At 36.8% G+C, this 22,672-nt stretch overlaps 1 protein-coding gene across 6 annotated transcripts in view; it reads right to left on the bottom strand.

Annotated features, from left to right (window-relative positions):
* The window catches only part of FRMD5 (FERM domain containing 5), a 300,772-nt gene that overhangs the window by 232,993 nt on the left and 45,107 nt on the right, over nucleotides 1-22,672 (bottom strand). Inside the window, exon 1 of one of the 6 annotated variants that reach the window (XM_070237821.1) lies at nucleotides 18,524-18,545. The exons of the other annotated variants lie outside the window; for them this stretch is intronic. The gene's annotated coding sequence lies outside the window, so the exon portion shown is untranslated. Of the gene's footprint in view, nucleotides 1-18,523; nucleotides 18,546-22,672 lie in introns of those variants that run through there. 6 annotated transcript variants of the gene reach the window in all.

Genomic DNA, 22,672 nt, shown 5'->3' with positions numbered 1-22,672 from the left:
AAAAATACCTGGAGATAAATGAAAATTAAAATACAATATGCCAAAATGTATGGGATATGGCAAAAGCGGTTCTAAGAGGGAATTTATAGCAATTCAGGCCTACCTCAAGAAACAAGAAAAATCCCAAATAAACAATCTAACAATGCACCTAAGGGAACTGGAAAAAGAACAACAAATAAAGCCCAAAATCAGCAGAAGGAAGGAAGGAAGGAAATAATAAAAACCAGAGCAGAAATAAATGAAATAGAGACTGAAAAAACAATAGAAAAAATTAATGAAACCAAGACCTGGTTCTTTGAAAAGATAAACAAAATTGACAAACCTTAAGCTAGACTCACCAAGAAAAAAAGAGAGAAGGCTCAAATAAATAAAATCAGAAATGAAAGAGGAGAAATTACAATGGACACCAGAGAAATACAAAGAAGTAAGAGAATACTACGAAACGCTATACACCAACAAACTGGAATTCTTAGACCTTTCAAACCTGGATCAAGAAGTAGAGAGGGGCCGGCCTGGTGGCACAGCAGTTAAGTTCCCACATTCCACTTCTTGGTGGCCCAGGGTTCACCGCTTCAGATCCCGGGTGTGGACATGGCACAGCGTGGCAAAAGCCCTGCTGTGGTAGGCGTCCCATGTATAAAGTAGAGGAAGATGGGCATGGATGTTAGCTCAGGGCCAGGCTTCCTCAGCAAAAATAGGAGGATGGTAGTAGTTAGCTTAGGGATAATCTTCCTCAAAAAAAAAAAAAGGAAGTAGAGAATTTGAATAGACCAATCACCTGTAAGGAGATTGATACAGTAACCAAAAACCTCCCCAAAAATAAAAGTCCAGGACCAGATGGCTTCCCTGGTGAATTCTACCAAACATTCAAAGAAGACTTCCAAAAAATTGAAGAGGAGGGGAGGCTTCCTAACTCATTCTACGAAGCCAACATTATCCTGATACCAAAACCAGACCAGGATAACACAAAAAAAGAAAATTATAGACCAGTATCACTGATGGACATTGATGCAAAAATCCTCAACAAAATATTAGCAAATCGAATACAACAATACATTAAAAAGATCATACATCATGATCAAGTGGGTTTTATTCCAGGGATGCAGGGATGGTTCAATATCTGCAAGTTAAGCAACCTGATACACCACATTAACAAAATGAAGAATAAAAATCACATGATCATCTCAATAGATGTAGAGAAAGCATTTGACAAGATACAGCATCTATTTGTGATAAAAATTCTAAATAATATGGGTATAGAAGGAAAATACCACAACATAATAAAGGCCATATATGACAAACCCACAGGTAATATCATTCTTAGTAGAGAATAACTGAAAGCTATCCCTCTAAGAACAGGAAGCAGATAAGGATACTCACTTTCGCCTCTCTTATTTAACATAGTATTGGTAGTCCTAGACAGAGCAATCAGGTGAGAAAAAGAAATAAAAAGGATCCAAATTGGAAAAGAAGTGAAACTGTCACTATTTGCAGATGACATGATTTTATATATAGAAAACCTTAGAGAATCCACTCAAAAATTTTTAGAAAAAAATAAATGAATACAGTCAAGTCTCAGGATACAAAATCAACATACAAAAGTCAGTTGCGTTTCTATACACTAACAACAAAGTAACAGAAAGAGAAATTAAGAATAAAACCCCATTCACAATTGCAACAAAAAGAATAAAATACCTAGGAATCAACTTAACCAAAGAGGTGAAAGATCTGTACACTGAAAACTATAAAACGTTGAAAGAAATCAAAGAAGACACAAAGAAATGGAAAGCTATCCTGTGCTCTGGGATTGGAGGAATTAACATAGTTAAAACGTCCATACTTCCTAAAGCAATCTATAGATTCAATGCAATCCTTATCAAAGTTCCAACATTTTTCACAGAAACAGAAGAATCCTAAAATTTATATGGAACAACAAAAGCCCCCGAATAGCCAAAGCAATCATGAGGAAAAAGAACAAAGCTGGAGGTATCACACTCCCTGATTTCAAAATATACTACAAAGCTATAGTAACCAGAACAGCATGGGGTACTGGCACAAAAACACACACAGATCAATGGAACAGAATTGAGCCCAGAAATAAAACTCACACGTATATGGACAGCTAATTTTTGACAAGGGAGCCAAGAGCATACAATGGAGAAACGAGAGTCTCTTCAATAAACAGTGTTGGGAAAACTGGACAAGCCACATGTGAAAGAATGAAAGTAGACCATTATCTTACACCATGCACAAAAATCAACTCAAAATGGAGTAAAGACTAGAATGTAAGACCCGAAACCATGAAAATTCTAGAAGAAGACATAGGCAGTATGCTCTTTGACATCAGTGTTAGCAGCATATTTTCAAGTACCATGTCTGACTAGGCAAGGGAAACAAAAGAAAAAATGAACGAATGGGACTACATCAAACTAAAAAGCTTCTGCACAGCAAAGGAAACCATCAACAAAATGAAAAGACAACCTAACAAACCATATATCGGATAAGGGGTTAACATCCAAAGTATACAAAGAACTCATATGTCTCAACAAAAAAAAAAATGAAAAACCCAATTAAAAAATGGGCAAAAGATCTGAACAGGGACTTCTACAAAGAAGATATATGATGGCCAACAGGGGCAGATGAAAACATGTTCAACATCATTAACTACCAGGGAAATGCAAACCAAAACTACAATGAGATTTCACTTCAGTCAGAATGGCTATAATTAACAAGACAGGAAACAAGTGTTGGAGAGGATGTGGAGAGTAGGGAACCCTTGTACACTGCTGGTGGGAGTGTAAACTGGTGCAGCCGCTATGGAAAACAGTGTGGAGTTTCCTCAGAAAATTAAGAATAGATCTACCATATGATCCAGCTATTCCACTGCTGGGTATTTATCCAAAGAACTTGAAAACACGAATGCATAAAGATACATGCACCCCTATGTTCACTGTAGGCTTATTCACAATAACCAAGACTTGGAAGCAACCTAGATGCCCATCAAGGGACAAATGGATAAAGAAGACGTGGTATATATACACAATGGAATACTACTCAGCCATAAGAAATGATGAAATCCGGACATTTGTGACAACCTGGATGGACCCTGAGGGTATTATGCTAAGTGAAATAAGTCAGAGGGAGAAAGTCAAATACCATATGATCTCACTCATAAGTAGAAGATAAAAACAACGACAAACAAACACATAGCAATAGAGATTGGATTGGTGATTACCAGAGGGGAAGAGGGGAGGGGGAAGGCAAAAGGGGTGATTAGGCACATGTGTGGTGATGGATTATAATTAGTCTTTGGGTGGTGAACGTGATGGAATCTACACAGAATTTGAAATATATTACGATGTACATCTGAAAGTTATATAATGTTATAATCTAACGTTACTGCAATAAAAAAATACAAACATTATTTTATTTTATTTTTATGTGATCTGTATTAGAGCATACTGAGACTAAATGCCACAGTTCTAGCAAATATGGTATGTTCAAATGAGTTCCTAATAAAATGTGGGAGTCTAAAAAACAACACTTAGCTGTTTTTCCCTCTACATTGACATGACCCTTTCATAAACCTTTGCAAGAACATCACATCATCATATTTTCCAGGAACCAAATCCTGAATCTGAGTTTCACATTCTTTTCCTGTCACTGCATTTCAAGGACCCTCATCTCTTCTTAGTCTCCTATAGACCTTTTCCTCAGTAGAATATATCTAGTCCTCATTCTCTTTACCAGCTCATTATCCTATCCTTGTCTCTTGGCTATCTCATACACTATGTCCATCCCAGTCTCAGCTGACCAATCCTTCAATTTGCCATGACTTAAATCACTTTGGAAATCAGTCTTCTTCACAAAAACTTTCCCAAGGAACTGGAAGAGAACAGTTCACCCACTGGACTGTTAAATTAATTAAACTAATAAAACTTCTCTCATACCAATCATTGGGCACTACTGCATCCAAGCATTATAAACACTTTTAAGTATCTGTTCAATGTTTGATCCTAATGAGTGTTCATTCTGTGATTGTTCACTTTAAATCACAAGCACCCAGAGAGGAGCACTCTATCTTTATAGTACACAACAGAACATGTTTCATATAGTCATTTAATAAATGTTTTTTTATTATGAAAGTCATAAGAGAGATATATCTAAATCTTGACCTGGAGTGTCCAGTGTTCATTTCAGAAACTGAAAAGCACTGACTAACCATCACCACCATCCATGTACATGACTACCGAACAATCTCAACTTCATTGTTGTTGGCTCTCTTTTCCTTCAATGATGCTTGTTAATAAAAATAACCCACGAGATGTCACTGTCATTCTAAGAGAACTTGTAGTGGTATGAAGGAGGCAGCTGGAGGAATCTAGTTTTTCCACTCTGCCTCTATTTTCACTTACACTTCCATTTTTAATTATTTAATTTCTTCAGCAGCTGTGCCAAGGTAAAGGTAAAATTTCACCCCAACATACAGACTCAATCACAGCAGTCTATACGAATCATTCTTCTGAGAAAAAAGAGCAATCATCAAAAAATGCCCAAGATGGGCAACTATTTTTATGTCCACATTATTTAGTACTAAAAGTTAAGAAATTAAGTTTCACAAAGAAGTATCACTGAAAAGGGAACCGGATTATGAAGTTGGTTAAGATATACGCTAGGCATAAATCACTAGGATTTCAACACTGACATTCACCACTGAGTAGGGTAGGGGATTCATAGATATGTGCTCATATAAGCAAACTAGTATTCTCATTCAATAAGAATCTAAAAGAAAATACTTGTACCACAAATAATACGATTACCTCCTGGACCTCTTCTACCACCCCCAACATCATTCTTCTTTTTCACTGAGGATGACAGGAATCAGATGGAATTAAACTAAGATCGACTTTTTTAGATCTGGACAAGAGTGGTGAGAGGAAGACTGAGGTAGATTTCAAAAAAAGGAAAAGGGCAACACAGAGAGAATAATGTGGCAAGAAATCTCTGAGCATCAATGGGGATGGAAGGTATATGTATAGAAGACACACATAATGAGATACTTTTAGAGAAGGGAAGTAGTGCTAACCAAACAGCAGCTAGGAGTGGAATGTTAGTGGAGGTCTAACGCTCTTACAGAGACAAAAGGCAACAGTATTGGGCATAAGACATTTTTACACTACAAAATCTCAGGAAAGTCCTAATTTGAAAGAGATAATAACACAAAAACTGAGACTACAGGCTAACCTTAATCCAAACAGCTCTTAGGGATCTATGTCAACTATATTGGAAAATTATACAGGATGCTCTTATTTTTCCCCAATCTAAAATGAACAAAGAGAGGCTGGCCTGGTGGCATAGTGGTTAAGTTCACATGCTTTGCTCCGGCGACCTGGGGTTCACGGGTTTGGAACTCGGGTGCAGACATACACACCGCTCATCAAGCCACGCTGTGGAAGCGTCCCACATACAAAATAGAGGAAGACTGGCACAGGTGTTAGCTCAAGGCCAATCTTCCTCACAAAAAAATAAATAAATAAAATGAACAAAGAGATCCCTTGCTTCCATGCCATTTTAAAAAGTCAATTCCAGAAATTCCATCTAGTAAAAAAGAATTTTGTTTCTAATGTCAAAACCCAATTTTTATGCACTTCAATAAACATTTCATAAACCTGAAACCTGACCATTTTGATTTACTGTAAGTCAGACTCTACAAGTGCAAGAATCATTGTCCCAAAAATGTAATAAGCAAAGGAATCACAGACATTATCCCCAGGGCTACAGAACTATACCAACAACTTTGTGCTGTGACTGAAGCATCCAGTGGGAAGTGATGGCAATTCCTGTAATTGTGTCTTTACTCTGTCATCCATATCTCAAAGGCATTTTTTTATTTAAAATAAGCAAAAAGTGAAAGTAATCCTCAGAGATTCCCTGCAGTCCCCAGACGATGATATAACTCAATTTCCGCTTCAATATCCCATTAACTCTGAACAAGGAAAGACAGCTTAAAGTCATTTCCAAGGACATCAAGAGATACTGAAGGATAAGCTTTTAGAATGAAGCTCCTCACAACAGTCCACACTACAAAAATAGACCTAACTAGAGCCCAGAACAGAAGGAAGAGCCTTTTCCTCTTCAATTTTCACAGCACTGTGATTCTTCCAACAGAAAGGTGAGTCTAGAAGCTTTAACTTGCAGCATTTCCCCAGGTTACTGACTAGGACCCTTCCCGTGATTGACTTCTGGCAAGGAAAAAGTGAGCCAAGGGCAAAGCAAATGACTCAGCAAACTTTTACAATAGGTGTTCCCCAGGGAACTCCAGCTTGGTGGATGTCAACCAAGGATCCTCAATGTCAATATCTACAATGTCAACTAAGATACCCTTTACTCAGTGCCCTTTCCCACACAAATCCCTCCCTTCCCCTTGAAAGATCCTGGGATGGCTTGAGCCTTGATTAGTGATTAGTAAGATCCCTCTTCCTGTAGCCAATGGCACCAGCTCCAGGTGACTGCACTACCTCAGAACCATCCTCTCCTCACTAAACTCAGTATGCCTCAGCAGTTTGCTACCATTACTACCATTACCACATCTATGCCCCTGTGCAAAGTGAGACCCATGAGAGACTAGCATCCTCACCAATCTCTGGAGGCAAAAGGACTTGCCCACTGTAGTGGAACAGCTCTGCTTCACCTTCATAGCCTTCTTTCCCACACTGGCAGTGCAGATTATATCCCTCCCCCAGGACCCTGACTACATTTCTTTCTACCCATTTTTCCAAAGATTATACTTCAGTCCCACTACTCCAAGGCAGTTCCAAGTGAGGCTTAGATATCACAAAGAGAAAGCTGTTCTTGGGTGACTCTGGGTAAGTAAAGAGAAAAAGGATTAAGTCTAGTGCAGTCCAGACAAGGTGAACCTTGTTCAAAGTTCTAGAAAATGACTCTAGAAGAAATCTTTCCATAAAGAATAATCTTTCCATTATCTACCTGAACCATGAAGCCTATCTGGGAATTCGTAAGCTTAGCACTTCGGAAGTTACATATTGCTTCCAAACTTTGAGTAGCTACACAAGTCATAGGCTAGCCCCGGGTTTACAGTTGTGTGGATCAACTGGGGATAAACCAAAAGAGGGAGAACACAGCATCTCTGTGTAACTTTTCATTATTAAAACTTCAAAGTACAGGGTGTACAGATTTATAGATTTACTTATAACCCTGACTCAGGTAAGCAGAAACCAGCTTGGTATAAACTAGCTGGTGTTGGGGCTGGCCCCATGTCCGCGTGGTTGAGTTCACATGCTCTGCTTCGGCGGCCCAGGGTTTCACTAGTTTGGATCCTGGGCGCAGACCTAGCACCACTCGTCAAGTCATGCTGGGGTGGCGTCCCAAATGCCACAACTAGAAGGACCCACAACTAAAATATACAACTACGTACTGGAGGGCTTTGGAGAGAAGGAGGAAAAAAATTTAAAAATCTAAAAATAAATAAACTAGCTGGTGTTAACATTGAAAAGAAATTCTTATTTCTATGCTACAAATTTCACAGTACTATCACTACCAGAAAATAAATAAATAAATAAGGCTTTGTTTCTTTGACACAGATGACCTCTACTGACCAAAGGATGAATCCAGGCCAGGTTTTAGCCTTATGGTTACCCAAACTTTATCTCAGAGGTCTAACCAAAAAGCTATATAGTCTGTTTTTAACTCCTCAATTGCAATTCATAAAGTCTTTAAACCTTATTGTGTTACCAAGACAAGGTATCCATTTTCATTCAAATGAGTATCAAAAATTAATTCTTAACTATCTCCATGAGGAATATTTAAAACACCTTAATAAAAAAGTATGCTTTTAGGGAAATTAACAATGAAAAATTAAATGAAAGATAGAATTGTTAAACAGGATTTAACTCTGACAAACAAGAAAGAACAGGTTGGTGATGTGAAAATGACAAAAATCTCCAAACAAGCCACTTATCAAAATTCAAGTATCTAATCAGAAAAAAAGATAACTCTGGTCATATTAGACATACATATTAAAGTTTAAGGAAATAGATTATAAAAAGTTCAGAGAAAAATCAGAGAAGCCAATGTTCAGATATCATGAAAAAATTTTTGAAGTCCTAGAAGGCTCAAAAAACTCAAAATTTTAACTACACAATTACTAAAAGAAGAAGAAAAGGGAGAGATCTCTAATGAAGCCAATATGCATAGTCAAGAAACCCTGTGAATGCGAAGCACCCAAACTTTAAAAGGATGTGTCCAAAAGACAGGAGAAAAAAATCACATGGCCAAAGCAAAATATAGAAAAGACTGGCAAATGTTTATAGAAAGAGTGGAAGGTAAAGGCCCAACATGAGCTAAGACTCATGAAAAACATGGAGGGCAATAATGAAAGTTCTTCTTAGATGCACAGAAAGTAGGGAGAATAAGAGAAGGATATGACCACTGTAGAAGGCAAAGAAGAGAGAAGCACTCAGTGCCTCTTTTGTCTCTTTCTTTATCCAGAATGAAATTCAACTTGGCAAGAATAAAAAACCCTGATTAGAAAGAAACGAAACAAACAAAAGAAATAAATTCCATCCATATATATATATATATATATATACACATATACAGTAAGAGACCACTTGAATTCATTTCATTCATTAGGTACCTATTTGTCCCAGGTTCTGACTCAGGCACTGAGCACATAATGGTGAACAAAGCAGACAAAATCTTTGCTTTCATGGAACTTATATTCTACTGGAGTAAACAGACAATAAATAAATATAGAAGACAACATTCAGTAGTGATAACACTTTAAAGAAAAACAAAGCAGGGTCAGAGGATAGAAAGGTACTATTTTAGATAATCATTGAAGACCTTTCTGCGAAGAAGGCATCTGAACAGAGACTTGAATGAAATGAGGGTGCAAGCTACAGGGGAAAGGCCCTGTAGACTGAAACAACAACAAATGTGAAGGCACTGAGTTGGCAGGATGCTTGAGTGAGAAACAGCAAGGCTACTGTGGCTAGAATGGAGGGAGCAAGGGAAAGAGCAACAAGAAATGAAGTTGGGGAGATGACCTGAACATGGAGGGCCCCACAGGCTTCCACACTGCATGAGATGGAAAACTTTTGGAGTGTTAGAGCAGAGTAGACACACGATCTGACTCATACTTTGAAAGTATCACTCTGGCTACTGCAGAAGAGAGACTGCTGAGGAATAATCATGAAAAGCAAGCAGATCAGCTGGATGGCTACTGCAGCTCCAGGACAGGGATGACGGTGGCTAAACGAGTTTGAGTGCCCAAGTCCATATAAACTACATCTCAGAGTACTGAAAAAAATGTACAGATGTGTTGTTCACACAACTACTGTCAATTTTTACGACTTAAAAAATACAAGAGTGGCGCCAGAATCCTAGAGATAAATCTTGTCCCAGTTTTCACAAATGGAGGAGAGGAAAGGCAGATTCCAGAAACTAGGAGTCAAAACAAACCTACTATGAACAAAACAAGCCCAACTGGTTTTACTTCCTCTAAGAAAGCATCAACTCTTCCCAATTTTTTCATATTACTTTCCAGGTCTTATTCCTATGCATACATAGTTTTTCAATGTCGTAATTATAAGGTAGATCTGTTTTTATTGCCTAATTGCTTTAGATTTCACTGTATTATAAGTGTTTCTCTGTGTTGTGATTCTGGCATCATTTTTTAAATAATTGCAAATGAAAGGGAACAATGAGAGAAGTTTGTAGAAGAGACATAAAATTTTCAGGATATTTCTGCTTACTTACCTAAGTGGGGTTACAACATTATTTACAACACGAATCTGATACAGGTAAGTTATTTTAGAATAACTTAGTCATGCCTAACAAAGTCACGCCAGAAAAATGATGAAATAGAACATTTCCTATCAAAAATAAGTAACATTTTAATAAAAACATAATGTTCAAAACCCCAGAACCCTTTCTGAAGTGAATATTTACCTTTGTTCTATAAATTCTAGAGAAGAGCTTTATTTCTCTAGGTACATAACTAGCAAACTGGCTATGATAAAATATAAAAGTAGAAAGAAAACAGCAAGTCAGATTTATTTGTAACTAGTTGGTCTTTTCTACTTTTTGGTCATACTAATTCACCATAGTCTTCAAAGAACACAACCCTTCATCACCTTCCAGTGGTAGAAAAATATGCTACATCTTCTAAATTTCCTTAGGCCAATTAGTCTGCATTGGGATTTTAACTACATACCGTCCTCTTTCTCCTTAGGGCTAACAGATACCATTTTATTTCAGTTTTATGTTATCGTTCAGACAACTATGCAAATCAACAGCAGTTTTACATGTTGAGGACCTAAAAGAAATTATTTGAAATTGAAAAACAATATAAGTGACAGAGAGTTCTGGTTAAGATGGCTGTGTAAGTTCACACTGTGAGGCCACCATGCTTCTGCACGACTCACATGACAAGCGATAGGCAAAAAGTAAAAAATGCAAAATCCTAGCTGCTGTATTTGTCAAGGTTCAGTTGCAGGTATGAAAAACCTCTAGTATTTTAAGCTGAATCAGATTTAATACTTAGGTGCTCACACTTAGATGTCAATAAAATAACTGGAATGGCTGAAGGAGCAGGTTGTATGCTAGATCTTAAGGAACGTGTCTCAGAATCCACACAAGGCTGGCCTGCCAAGGGAACTGCCACCTTTGCTACTGTCAGAAAGTCAAGGAAGCAGGGCGCTGCTGTGCCAAGTGCTGGACAGGATCATACCTCCTCAGCCACAGTCCAGGAATTAGGCAGCCACCAACGTGATTGTTGGCTCTAAGAACACAATGCCTTAGCTGCAGTTAGAGATCAGGAAGTCGCTGCCAGAATTGTCGGCTCTAAAGAATACAGTTGAGGGCTGCAACCTGGGGATCAGAAACAGTCACAAACCCTAAGCCACTGGATCTGTTCCAGCAAAATCACTGCCATGCATACTACACCCTATCCCCACTGAACTCAGTCCTGAATCCAAGTGTTATAAAAGTGAACATGATCAGTATAATCTGAATCACAGGAACCCTAGAGGTAAGGAAGCCTATGTAGTAGTTTTTACTTTCCAGTCTGTATAGTAATGGAAGGCATACAAGAAGTTATCCCATCTACCATACGTGCCATAGCCATATCCAAGAAGGTGACAATAAATTATATGAATTCTATTATGATATATGAGAAAATCTATTTCCAAGGACTATAAATGGAACAGAAACACAAAGCAGTGAGTGAGGCCTAATGGGCTCCAGATCTGGAAGCAAGCAAAGAGGGCCAAGAATTCAGCTTCTGTAGGTTAATGAGAATTAAAAATGCCTCACTTAAGGCAGGGAACTGGAGCCAGGCTCATTGCTTAAAACCAGAGAGTGGGCAGAATTCCAGAAATGAGACTGAAAAAAGGAGTTTACATGAGGCTGTACACCAAAAGAGGCAGGAGGGGCCAGGATCCAAGCCAGCCACTTGTTAGCACAGTGGCTGGAAGTGCATTATCACCGTTATCAGCAAGATCAGGAATCCTGAGTTACCTCATGGAACCAGATGGAGGCAACCACAAAGCTGCTAGGTTGGGTAGGGGAAGGTAAGATGGGTAACAACTCTCACTCAAGTTAATCTCTCAACCAAAATTCAAAAATACATGAAGAAAATTAATACCATAATTAATGACAAAATCAACCACTGAGAGATTAATTCACTCAAGACAAAATGAAAATAACAGAGCAATCTGAAAATGACCTTAAGATAAATACGTTTAGGATCTTCAGAGAGATAAAGAAAGGAAAAACAGCCATAAAACACAGACATTGCAAGTGCAGTCTCAGTACCAACCAGTATAAACACAAATAAATTCATACCTAGACATACCATAGTGAAACTACAGAACATCAAGATGCCATAAAGAAATATTACCTACCCAAAAAACAACAATTAGACTGACAGCAGACACTTCAATGGCAGTAATAGATGCCTTGAAGAAAATGGAGTTGTATGTTCAAAGCATTAAGAGAAAAGAATTATCAAGCTAGAATTCAATGCCCAGCTAAGTTATTACAAAGAATGAAGGGAGGCCAGCCCCTTGGCCAAGTAGTTAAGTTTGTGCGTTCCACTTCGGTGGTCCACGGTTTCGCCGGTTCAGATCCTGGGCATAGACATGGCACCACTCACCAGGTCATGCTGAGGCGGCATCCCACATAGCACAACTAGAAGGACCTACAACTAGAATATACAACTATGTACTGGGGGGATTTGGGGAGAAGAAGAAAAAAGTAGATTGGCAACAAATGTTACCTCAGGTGTGAATGTTCAAAAAAAAAAAGGAGGAGGGCAAAATAAAGACATTTTTAAGACCTACAACGACTCTGAGATTTCCACTAACAGATTCTCACTAAAGAATTGATATATTTTAGGATGTGCTTCAGAAAGAAGAGCCCAAAGAAGGAAGCAAGGTATGCTGGTGGTCCCACAAACTGACAAAATGTATCATCAGATGCATCTAATTATAGATTATGAATAACTAATTTTTCATGATTAAAAGTGGCAACATGAATGAACCTTGAAAACATTATGCTATGTAAAAGAAGCCAGTAACAAGACCACATATGGTATAATTTATATATAATATATATATATTTATAATTTATAATATATATAATTTATAATTTATATGAAATGCTCACAATAGGCAAATCTAAAGAGACAGTAAATTAATTAGCAGTTGCCTAGGACTGGGGGACGGGAGGAAATAGGGAGTAAGGCAGACATTGTTTATGGGTACAGGATTTCTTTTAAGGGAGACGAAAGTGTTCTAAAATTAGATTGTAGCAATGTTTGCATAACCTTGTGAGTAAACTAAAAAACACTGAATTGTATGCTTTAAATTGGTGAATTAGAAGGTATGTGAATTATATCTCAACAAAGCAGTGTTAAAAGTGCAACTAGAAAAGAAGACGGGGATGCTCAAACATATTAAGTTCCTTCTCAACTTTGATAGAAAATTTTGGAGTTACATATGAATGTCAAAAACTTAGGAAGAACTGGGGCCAGCCCCGTGGCCAAGCAGTTAAGTTCATGTGCTCCGCTTGGGCGGCCCAGGGTTTCGCTGGTTCGGATCCTGGGCGCGGACATGGCACCACTCATCAAGCCATGCTGAGGCAGCATCCCACATGCCACAACTAGAAGCACCCACAACTAAAAATATACAGCTATGTACCAGGGGGCTTTGGGGAGAAAAAGGAAAAACAAAATCTTAAAAAAAAAAAAAAAAAAACTTAGGAAGAACCATTACAAGAGCAGAAATGCCATACATTAGCTTCCAAAATCAGCAGAGGAACAAAAGAGATGATACTGACAATTTTATCAATCTAAAAGACAAGAGTAATAAAAAGCAAGTAAGAGGAATGTGAAGAGACAATACACAGTTAAATGGCAAAAATGAGTTCAAATCTCTTTCTTTCTCTTTCTCTCCACACACACACACACACACACACACACACACACACTCATCTATTAAAAGTCTATCAGACTAGGTTAACAAATCCAACTAGAGACACATCTAAAGCAAAATGATCCAGAAAATTTTTAAATAGACCGTGAAAAAATGTATCAGGCAAATATTAAACAAAGGAAAGCTAGTAAAGCAATATTAACAGACATAATAGAACTTAAGATCAAAAACAGGAATTAAAAAAGACATTACATAATGATAAAAAGAACACTCTACAGAGAAGATACAATGAACTTATACAATCAATGCTCTCAAATGCATAGGAAGCAACAAGGTACAAATAACAAGGAGATACTGAGAAAACTAGAATCATAGTGGGATATTTTAACACTCTGCTATCGGAAACTAACAGATCAAGTAGACAAAAATTCCCTAAGGATACAGCAAATTTGAACACAATAGTAAGTTTGATGTTATACATATACATACACACACACATAGATAGATATAAAACCCTGTACCAAAACAGAAAAAGAATATACATTGGTTGTAAGCATACATAAGACATTTATAAAAATTTACTACATATTATGTCTCAAAGGTAGCACTGACCAATCTCTGAGAATACCAATCACATTAAGTACAATGCAGATAATTAGAAATCAATAAAAAGTAAGTAAAAAAACAACCATATGTTTAGAAAATTTTAAACGTACTCAAAAATAACTCATAGGGATGAAAACAAAACAGAAATTGTGAAATACTAGAACTGAACAATGAAATTACCATATATCAAAAAAGTGTTGACTATCACTTCTAGTCAACATTATTTTGGAGGTCCCAGACAGCACATGAAGTAAGAAAAAAAAAAAAAAAACTAAGATAAAAATATTAAAAAGGAAATATCAAAACTGTCATTATTTGCATGTCATCATTACTCTCATAAAAAATCCAAGAGAGTCTACAATTAGAATTAATAAAGAGAATTCAGCAAGGTTTTTGGATATAAGATCAACTTACAAAAATTGACAGTGTCCTTATATAACAGTACTAACCAATTTGAAATGTAATAAAAAAAAACAATTACAATAGCAATAAACACTATAGGGTAATTGGAAATAAATCCAACAAATTATGTGTAAGACTCTGCCAGAGAAAAGTATAAAATCATATTAAAAACTCAAGGAAGAACTAAATAAAGAAATACATTATGTTCATACATAGGAATACTTGATGGAGTAATCATATCAATTCTCCTCAAATTACTCCATAAAAAATCAACACTTACATAACGTTATAAACCAATGTGACCTCAATAAAAAAAAGAAATCAACACAATTCCAGTAAAAATCCTATAGGGAATTTTTATGGAACTTAACAATCTCATTCTAAAATTACATAGAAGAATGAAGAGTCAAGAATAGCTAAGATTTTTGAAGAAAAACAGTGCAATATTATCACAGGGATAGACACATAAACCAATGGAAGAGAAAAGAGAACTAAGAGACAGTCAAGTACGTATACAGAAACTTGATATGAGAGTGGTGGCATTCCAAATGGAGGGGAGAAATAGGCTATTCAATAAAAGGTGCTGGGATAATTGGCTATGCACATGGCAAATTAGATCCCAACCATATAGTCAAATAAAATTGGTGGAGGAAAAAAAAACACCCTAAACGTGAAAAGCAAAACTGTAGAATTTTCCAAAGGAATTATAACATTGTAGTTCCTTTGACTTTCTTACTTGATACAGTTTCTAGGCTCTAAACAATCCTAGTTGTTCTCCTCAAGGGCATCCTGTACTCAAAACTGAATTCTTCTTGTAATCTGGAAGCTGCAAAGTAGAGTGGGAGCACCACTTTCCCAGTCCTGTTATTAGACTTCTGGTAACACAGCCTACCTGAGACCACACTAGCTTTATTTGTTCAGTGCAAAACAGGACTGATGAACACTGTACTTGCCATCTATTAAACCCCTAAGTCATTTTCTTGCCTGCTACACTTAAGCAAGTCTGTCACATTCTGGGCTCATTTGTATAGGAATTTTTGTTTCCTCCACATGCAAGGCCTTATTCTTACATCTATTTAATACATCATTAAATTAGGCCAGTTGTTTTTGTCTGTAGTGACCTTTTCCATATCTCCCTATGTCATCAAATGTACTCATTATCCCTCTCCACTCTATGTCATTCACAAAATCAATAAGCATGCCTTCTTAGAAGGCTTCATCCAAAGAATTGATTAAAATGTTGATCAAGAAGTTCTAAACAGAGAACTCAAGAGGGAGGATAACAGAAAATTTCCTCCATTGACTCATTAATACTAATCCACTTAACAGTATTAGCAATTGGTCCATATTTTTCCATCTGGCCTTCAAAAATATTATGAGATGTGGTCAAATGTCCTGCTGAATTTTGGCTAAGCTTTGCTTATTGCATTTCCATTATCTTTCAAACTACTAAACCTTTCAAAGGAGAAGTGAGATGAGTCTGACTTAACTTGTTTTTAGTGAACCCATGGTAGTATCAAATAACCTGTGCTTCTTCTCTTAGATGACCATAACCATTTATTAATAATTGTATAAGTACATTCATTAGAAATTAACATAAATTATAAGAGAGACCAAATTATGAGGACTCCACACATTTATAACATAATTACTACAATCTCTATGGGTGACATATAATTATGAAAAAATACATATCTCCACCACGTGTAGGTCAGAAAATTTCTTTACAATCTATCATTCACACAACAGAGCTGGTAACTCTAAGAAATGGAGCCCCTTAGGGTGGGGTGAAAAGTTTGGGGAGGACGATAAATATAAAAGGATAACTGAGTTAATAAGAATTACTTTGACAATTTAAATTAGGAGAAGGTGTTCTGGGATACAACTGGGCAAATTCTGTACTTTTTCCTAAGAACAATGTGTTCCAAATCCAGATAGAGTTAGAAAACTCAGCTCCAAGATAACAGGTGGTGCCCCACTTGACCACAAAGAATGTCCCACACACTGGGTACCCCAAACACCGAAAATGAAGGTTAGAAAATATTCTGCCATCCTCACACAGCCAGCTTTGAAACACTACCTCATTTAATCTTCCCATTGAATTTATATATGAGCACCTAAGAGATTTACTTCCATCTAGCTTTCTTAGTGTCCCAGAAATACGGATTGTTCACTCTGGGACTGAGAAATCAGCTGTCTATATGGATATTGAGTATACAGAGACGGACACACAGCCAAAAATTTTCACTAAACACAAAGAACCATGAGGTAGAATAAATTTTTGCTACTTAAAGCACCTTTCCAAGGGTTCCATTAATAAGTAAGATATTATTAGAGAATAAGCAAGATATTATAATTAGAGATATTATTAGAGAATTATTCAATGCAAAAATCAATTCTGAAGACAAAGAAATATGGTATTGCCCAACAAACTACACTAGAGGGATCAGAACGTAATACTGAATAGTAGACAATATCATCTTTGCCTGAAGCTCTTTTTCTTGATTGTAAATGAGAAATGGAAATACAGAACTCCTAAAAGCTAAAAACTCTAGCCAGCTACCCTGTGTGACTATGAATGTCTCCCAGAGCCTGTTAGTGTATAATACAGCAGACATTCAAAAATTTTTTTATTTTGTCTGCTCCTCTGCAGCCACTTCCTTTCCACTAGGACCTAAGCAAAGAGGACTGAACCATTTAGACGTTATGATTACCATTCAACACCTATTTTCTCAGGGATATCAGTTGAATCTGAGAGCTGAAGGAGAATCAAGAAGCCACCAAATGCAACCACCTAAACTCTACAGAGTAAAAAACAGGCCCCAAGAGTTCAAGAGCCCAAAGTCTCATGATTAGTTAGTAGTGACGCTGGAACTGGAACCCAGGTCATGAGGCTCCACTGTCACAAGTATAATCTTGGTTTGCCAGGATCCCTCTCTTCTGAGTAGCACTTGTTATTTTTCATCCTGCTCAAGCATCATTGGCCATCAGCAGACACTGAAATTACATTTCACAAAAGCCTTACAACTCTAGCAAGGTGCAGAATACATTAGGCTCCTATGATCATAGTATTTTGGAACTGGAAGAGTCTTTAGAGACTTATCTCTGCCTCTTACACATGAGCAAACAGAGCTTAAGGGGTTTGCACAAGCTCCCGATATGGAGCCCAAAGTCAGAATCAAGAACTGGCTGTTCTGATTCCCAGGCCAGTGTTCTTCATACTTCATTACAGGGCTTCTCTGCTCTTTTCTTCTCCCTTTAGGCTTCTGCTTAACAGTAAGAGTTTGCAAGTTGAGGATATCTAGAGAGTATTATTTTTATAAATATTTCCTCACTTTTTTGCAAGTAAAACCCCTCTGGAAAAAGAACTTGTAAATAAATAAGGTCCACTTAGCCTCTGATTCTATCAGCCTGAGGAGTGACTTTTCCCTGTCTCTCTCTTATCCACTGGGTATCAACTAGATATGGATGGTGGGCAGGGCTGAGACAAAGGAGAGAGAAGAGCCTGGCGATGAATCAGTGAGCAGAGGAGGGAAATGTGCTTAGGAGTCTCCATCCATTTCACTCACAGGACCTCATGTGATGCAAGGCTTTAAGCTATCGAGTGTCTTGGGCCCAGGGGACTTTGTGGTTCAGGGACCATAAAGGATCCTAGACTGTAACAGCTTCTCTTTGTAGAGGCATGCTGACCTAAATGGTTTCTGTGGAGTAGCTTAAAAATCTAACCACTATTCTATCTCAAACGCATCTTCCCATAAGCAACTGACATTTGAACGCTTGCGTAATTCATAAATACGCCATTGTTACATTTAAGACATTCCATTCATTTCTCCAAACAAAATCCTTTTAGAAAGGAGAACTTGCAACAAAGTGAGTCAAGTCCACACGACATCCAAACCTTCCAAATTGTGAGAAGACTGAGGAAGTCTATGCTTGTTCCCTTACTATGGCAGGCTGCAAAGCAAGCTGGTCTTTGGTGCAGGATTGGTATGAACAGCAGGGGAGGAAAGGGTTCTGGCTGAAACCTGGCCAGAGCCACAATGTAACAGCCTTCTTACCGAAAAATGTCTCAATAAATTTTTCTTGAGGCAGAAAGCTCTTACTCTTTTCAGTTTACTAAGATGTAAAATAAAATTTCTGGAGTAGGATCCCAGGAGGATATACAAACTGCAGCCGTCAAAGTCTCTGTTTTGGCTCCTTTGCTACTGATTCTGTTTGACGGACCTACCTATAAAGGCCTCCTGCAAACATTTGTCCTGCGGTCCTAACGCTCCAGGCTATCAGAGAGCTGGCAGATAGCAAAGCTGTACAGAACTGCATGCACCAGCTACTCACTAGAGGCCAAAGTGGAAACGGGAAATCATCATCTGTTACAGCACCATCAACTCAGTGTGCCATTAACACTTAACTCTCTCAAGTCCAGCATCTCTTTGAAATTGCTGTTTCGATAATTGATTACTTTTCACTATTGTATTTGCTTGAACAATTTTTTCATAAATATAGTGTTTTTCTATCAGTAAAACTACCAGGGATCAGCAAGAAAATTTAGGAGTTTTGGTTCTTAGAATAAGGTTTGGCAGGAAAAGGTAAATGGAAACTTAGATGAAACATACATCACAAACAGAAAATTTAGGAGTGAAATCCATTTCAGAGTAAAACTCATCTGAACAGGATTCAAACTCTAAGAAAGCTAACCCTAGAAGTCGCTCTTCAGAGTTTGGAATTTGTTAGCATATTACGCACAGTTACAATTCTGATTGCACACTAGCAGTCCAATTATGTTTAATAAGCAGCAGGGACACATGGTTACCAAGGATAATTCTGCCAAACTGAATGAGAAAGTTCAAGATTTAACCCATGTAATTTAGTGAGCACATTTGGCCACTAATAAAATATAATTGGCCCCTTGTCTTTCATTTTAATCATCTTTATTAAAAGAAAAATACATCATACTAAAGGAGTTTACCATATGGAAGCAGCAACTTAAAATCTCACGCTCTATTGCCATGTAGAAAATTAATACATTATGGTTTTACACAGTGGGAATGGAATTGAACTTCCACTTTGATGTGAACTTAACTTGAAAGAATTTTGTCTTTATACATGACTTAGAAAACAGGTGTTAAGAACAGACCAACCAATACAGTACACAAGTTTTTAGTTTTCCCTAAATACCATGTTACTTCTTTATCTGCTTACATGTTTGGTTACTTAGGGAACTAAAGCTTTTTCTTTGAGATTAATTTGGGTTTTAATCCTACTCAATAGTACAAAACAGTATTTATGATTTATAATCAGAGCACATTTATAAGATGCTTCTGAGTGAAAATTGCTTGGTATATACTGCTAATTAAGTTTTAGTGAACTGTTTTTACTGCAAAACAAGCAACACTCTACAGATAAAGCCTTTATTATAACCACTATATGATGTTTTTTCTATTTCGCCTGCTAATTCATGCTCTGATGCATTACAGAAAGTGTCTATATGAAACAAATTCTATATACTTATCACAATTTTTAAAAATGAAGAGTCCTGAATACCTCACTGAAAGATCCTAGAAATCACACAGCTCTCTCCTAATTGTTTTAAAAGGCTGTTTCTTACAGCTTCTGGACACTTATAAAATCCTCATCTGCCCTCTATCCCCTTCCAAGAAGGGATGTTAACTCACGGTCTTGACTAGAGTTCCTTCAACAATGAAATCCAAATTGAAAAGTCTTCTGTGAAATGAGAATCCAATATTTAATACTTATCACTCCCTGATTCCTGGCTCATGTCTTTCTTCTCCTCACATCACATCATATTGCAGAGCACAACCACTTAGAAACCTTTCTTGAACTTTGTTCCTTGGAACACTGGTATTCCACAAAAATGTGTTCAACATAAAAGATATTAAATATATGTCTAAGAGAAACACTAAACACCTTTACAGAGCTACTATTGTGTGCAAATCTTTAAGAAATAATGCACAACCCCAAGAGAAATAAAAACATATTTTGGCACACAAAAACTTGTAAGCAAATGTTCATAGCAGCATTAGTCATAATAGCCAAAAGGTGGAAACAACCAAAATGCCCATCAATGACAATTACTGGCAAGTGCATAAATAAAATGTGGTGTATCCATACAATGGAATATTATGCAGCAAATAAAAAAATGAAAAAAGTGAAAAGTGAAAGCAGTCAATCACAAAGGACTTTATATTGAATGGTTCTATTTATATGAAATGTCCAGAATAGGCAAATCTACATGGACAGAAAGTAGATTAGTGGTTGCCAGGGCCCCAGGTGGGTAGCAGCAAGAATGGCTGAGAAGGAAGGGTTGGGTGGTAATAGATAGAGGAGCGCAAGGTTTCCTTTCGACATAATGAAAACACTCTAAAATTGATGCGGTGACGGATATACAACTCTGAATATTCGAAAAGCCATTGACTGGATATTTCAAATGTGTGAATTGTGTGGTATGTGAATTATGCCTCAATAAAGCTATTTTTAAGGAGAAAAATAGGTACTTGAGCAGATACTTCACCAAAAAAGATATTCAAAAAAACCATCAATAAACATATGAAAAGATGCTCAACTTTATTACACCAGAGAAATATAAATTAACACCAAAATGACATGCCATCACATACCTACCAGAATGACTAACATCTACAAGCTGGATAATAACACGTGTTGGTGAGGATGTAGTGTAGCACACATACACTATTGATAAAAACTAAAGTCGTACAGCCATTTTGGAAAGCTACTTGGTAGTATCTATTAAAGTCAAATATAAATAAACTATATGACCTAGAAATTCCACTCCTAGATATATTTATTATATGTGTACACCAAAAAACATACATAAGAATATACATAGCACCATTATTTGTAATAGCCCTAAACTGAAAACACCCCAAAAGCTGATTAAAAAACAAAATGGATCTAGAATTATAGTATATTTACACAATGGAATATCAAACATTAATTAAGACAAAGTGCTAATAAACACAACAAGATAAATTGAAATAATATTATGTTGAGAAAAAAAGACACAAAAGAGTACATATTAAAATAATACAAAATGGGCAAAAGTAATCTGTGCTGTTAGAAATTAGGACAGTGATTATCTTCAGGCAGGAAAAAAGGTAGTGATGGAGGAGAGGGGTGAGTCATTAGGGATCCTTCTGGGGTGTTGGTAACATTTTATTTCTTGTTCTGGGTGCTAGTTACATGGATACATTTATTTTGTGGTAATTCATCTAGCTGTATACTTATTATTTGTATTTTTCTGTATATACAGATATAATACTTTATACATATCCACTGTTTATGGTTAGGAACCATGTTGCTCAGTCTGATCCTCATAGCAGATGTAGCATCAAATATATTCATTTATTTTGCTGGGAGTGTTTTGTTCTAACATAAACCCACTTCAGCAAGGCTGTAATACTTTAGTTTAATACTTTAGTTTAAAAGTTTATTTTTAAAAAGTGAGAAAAAAAGAAACGGCACACAATAAGTGACAATGCTAAGAAAGTTTGACCTGTCATTTACTCAGAGTATTTACCCACAAACAGTTACACAGAACATGTACTGCCGATTCAATAAATACTGATCTATGTTATGAATCCTGTCACTTTATTTCAACATATATTTGTGATATTTTATTACATTAAATATTTATACCACTTAGTTGTTCCCCATAGACCTATTGCTAGCCATAATCTATACATGACCCCAGCAAGCAAAAAACCGGAATCCTTCAATACGAAAATCATCATCACAGCACTTGGTTTCTAAACAACTGGAAGGTGAGCTGTCGAAAGTGACACAGTTTATAATTTTCAGAGCTGCCTACCTTAAAAGCAGCAGATTATTGCAAACCTGCAGTTCATGTTCTTCCCTTTGTTACAGAAAGCCTTGCTGAAGTGGGTTTATGCTACAACATAACACTCCCAGCAAAATAAATGAATAGATTTGCTGCTACAACTGCTATGAGGATCAGCCTGAGCAACTCAGTTCCTAACCAAACAGTGGATATGTATAAAATACAAAAGCATTGTTTTCATTTTTCATATTGTATTTGTGTCTTCTCAATTTCAAAATAGCCCTACACCTGCATCTATGATCACCACCTTCTGTGGTCTAAAGGTTAAAATTTTTTATTCGCTAATTTAATCTCTTACCTTTTTTTAATGACTATTAGCTCAATGCAATAA

This window comes from Equus caballus, chromosome 1 (assembly GCF_041296265.1).
Source record: "Equus caballus isolate H_3958 breed thoroughbred chromosome 1, TB-T2T, whole genome shotgun sequence".
Lineage (NCBI taxonomy): Eukaryota > Metazoa > Chordata > Mammalia > Perissodactyla > Equidae > Equus > Equus caballus.
Note: the sequence above shows the minus strand (reverse complement) of the source record. Positions and strands in the feature narration are given on the sequence as shown.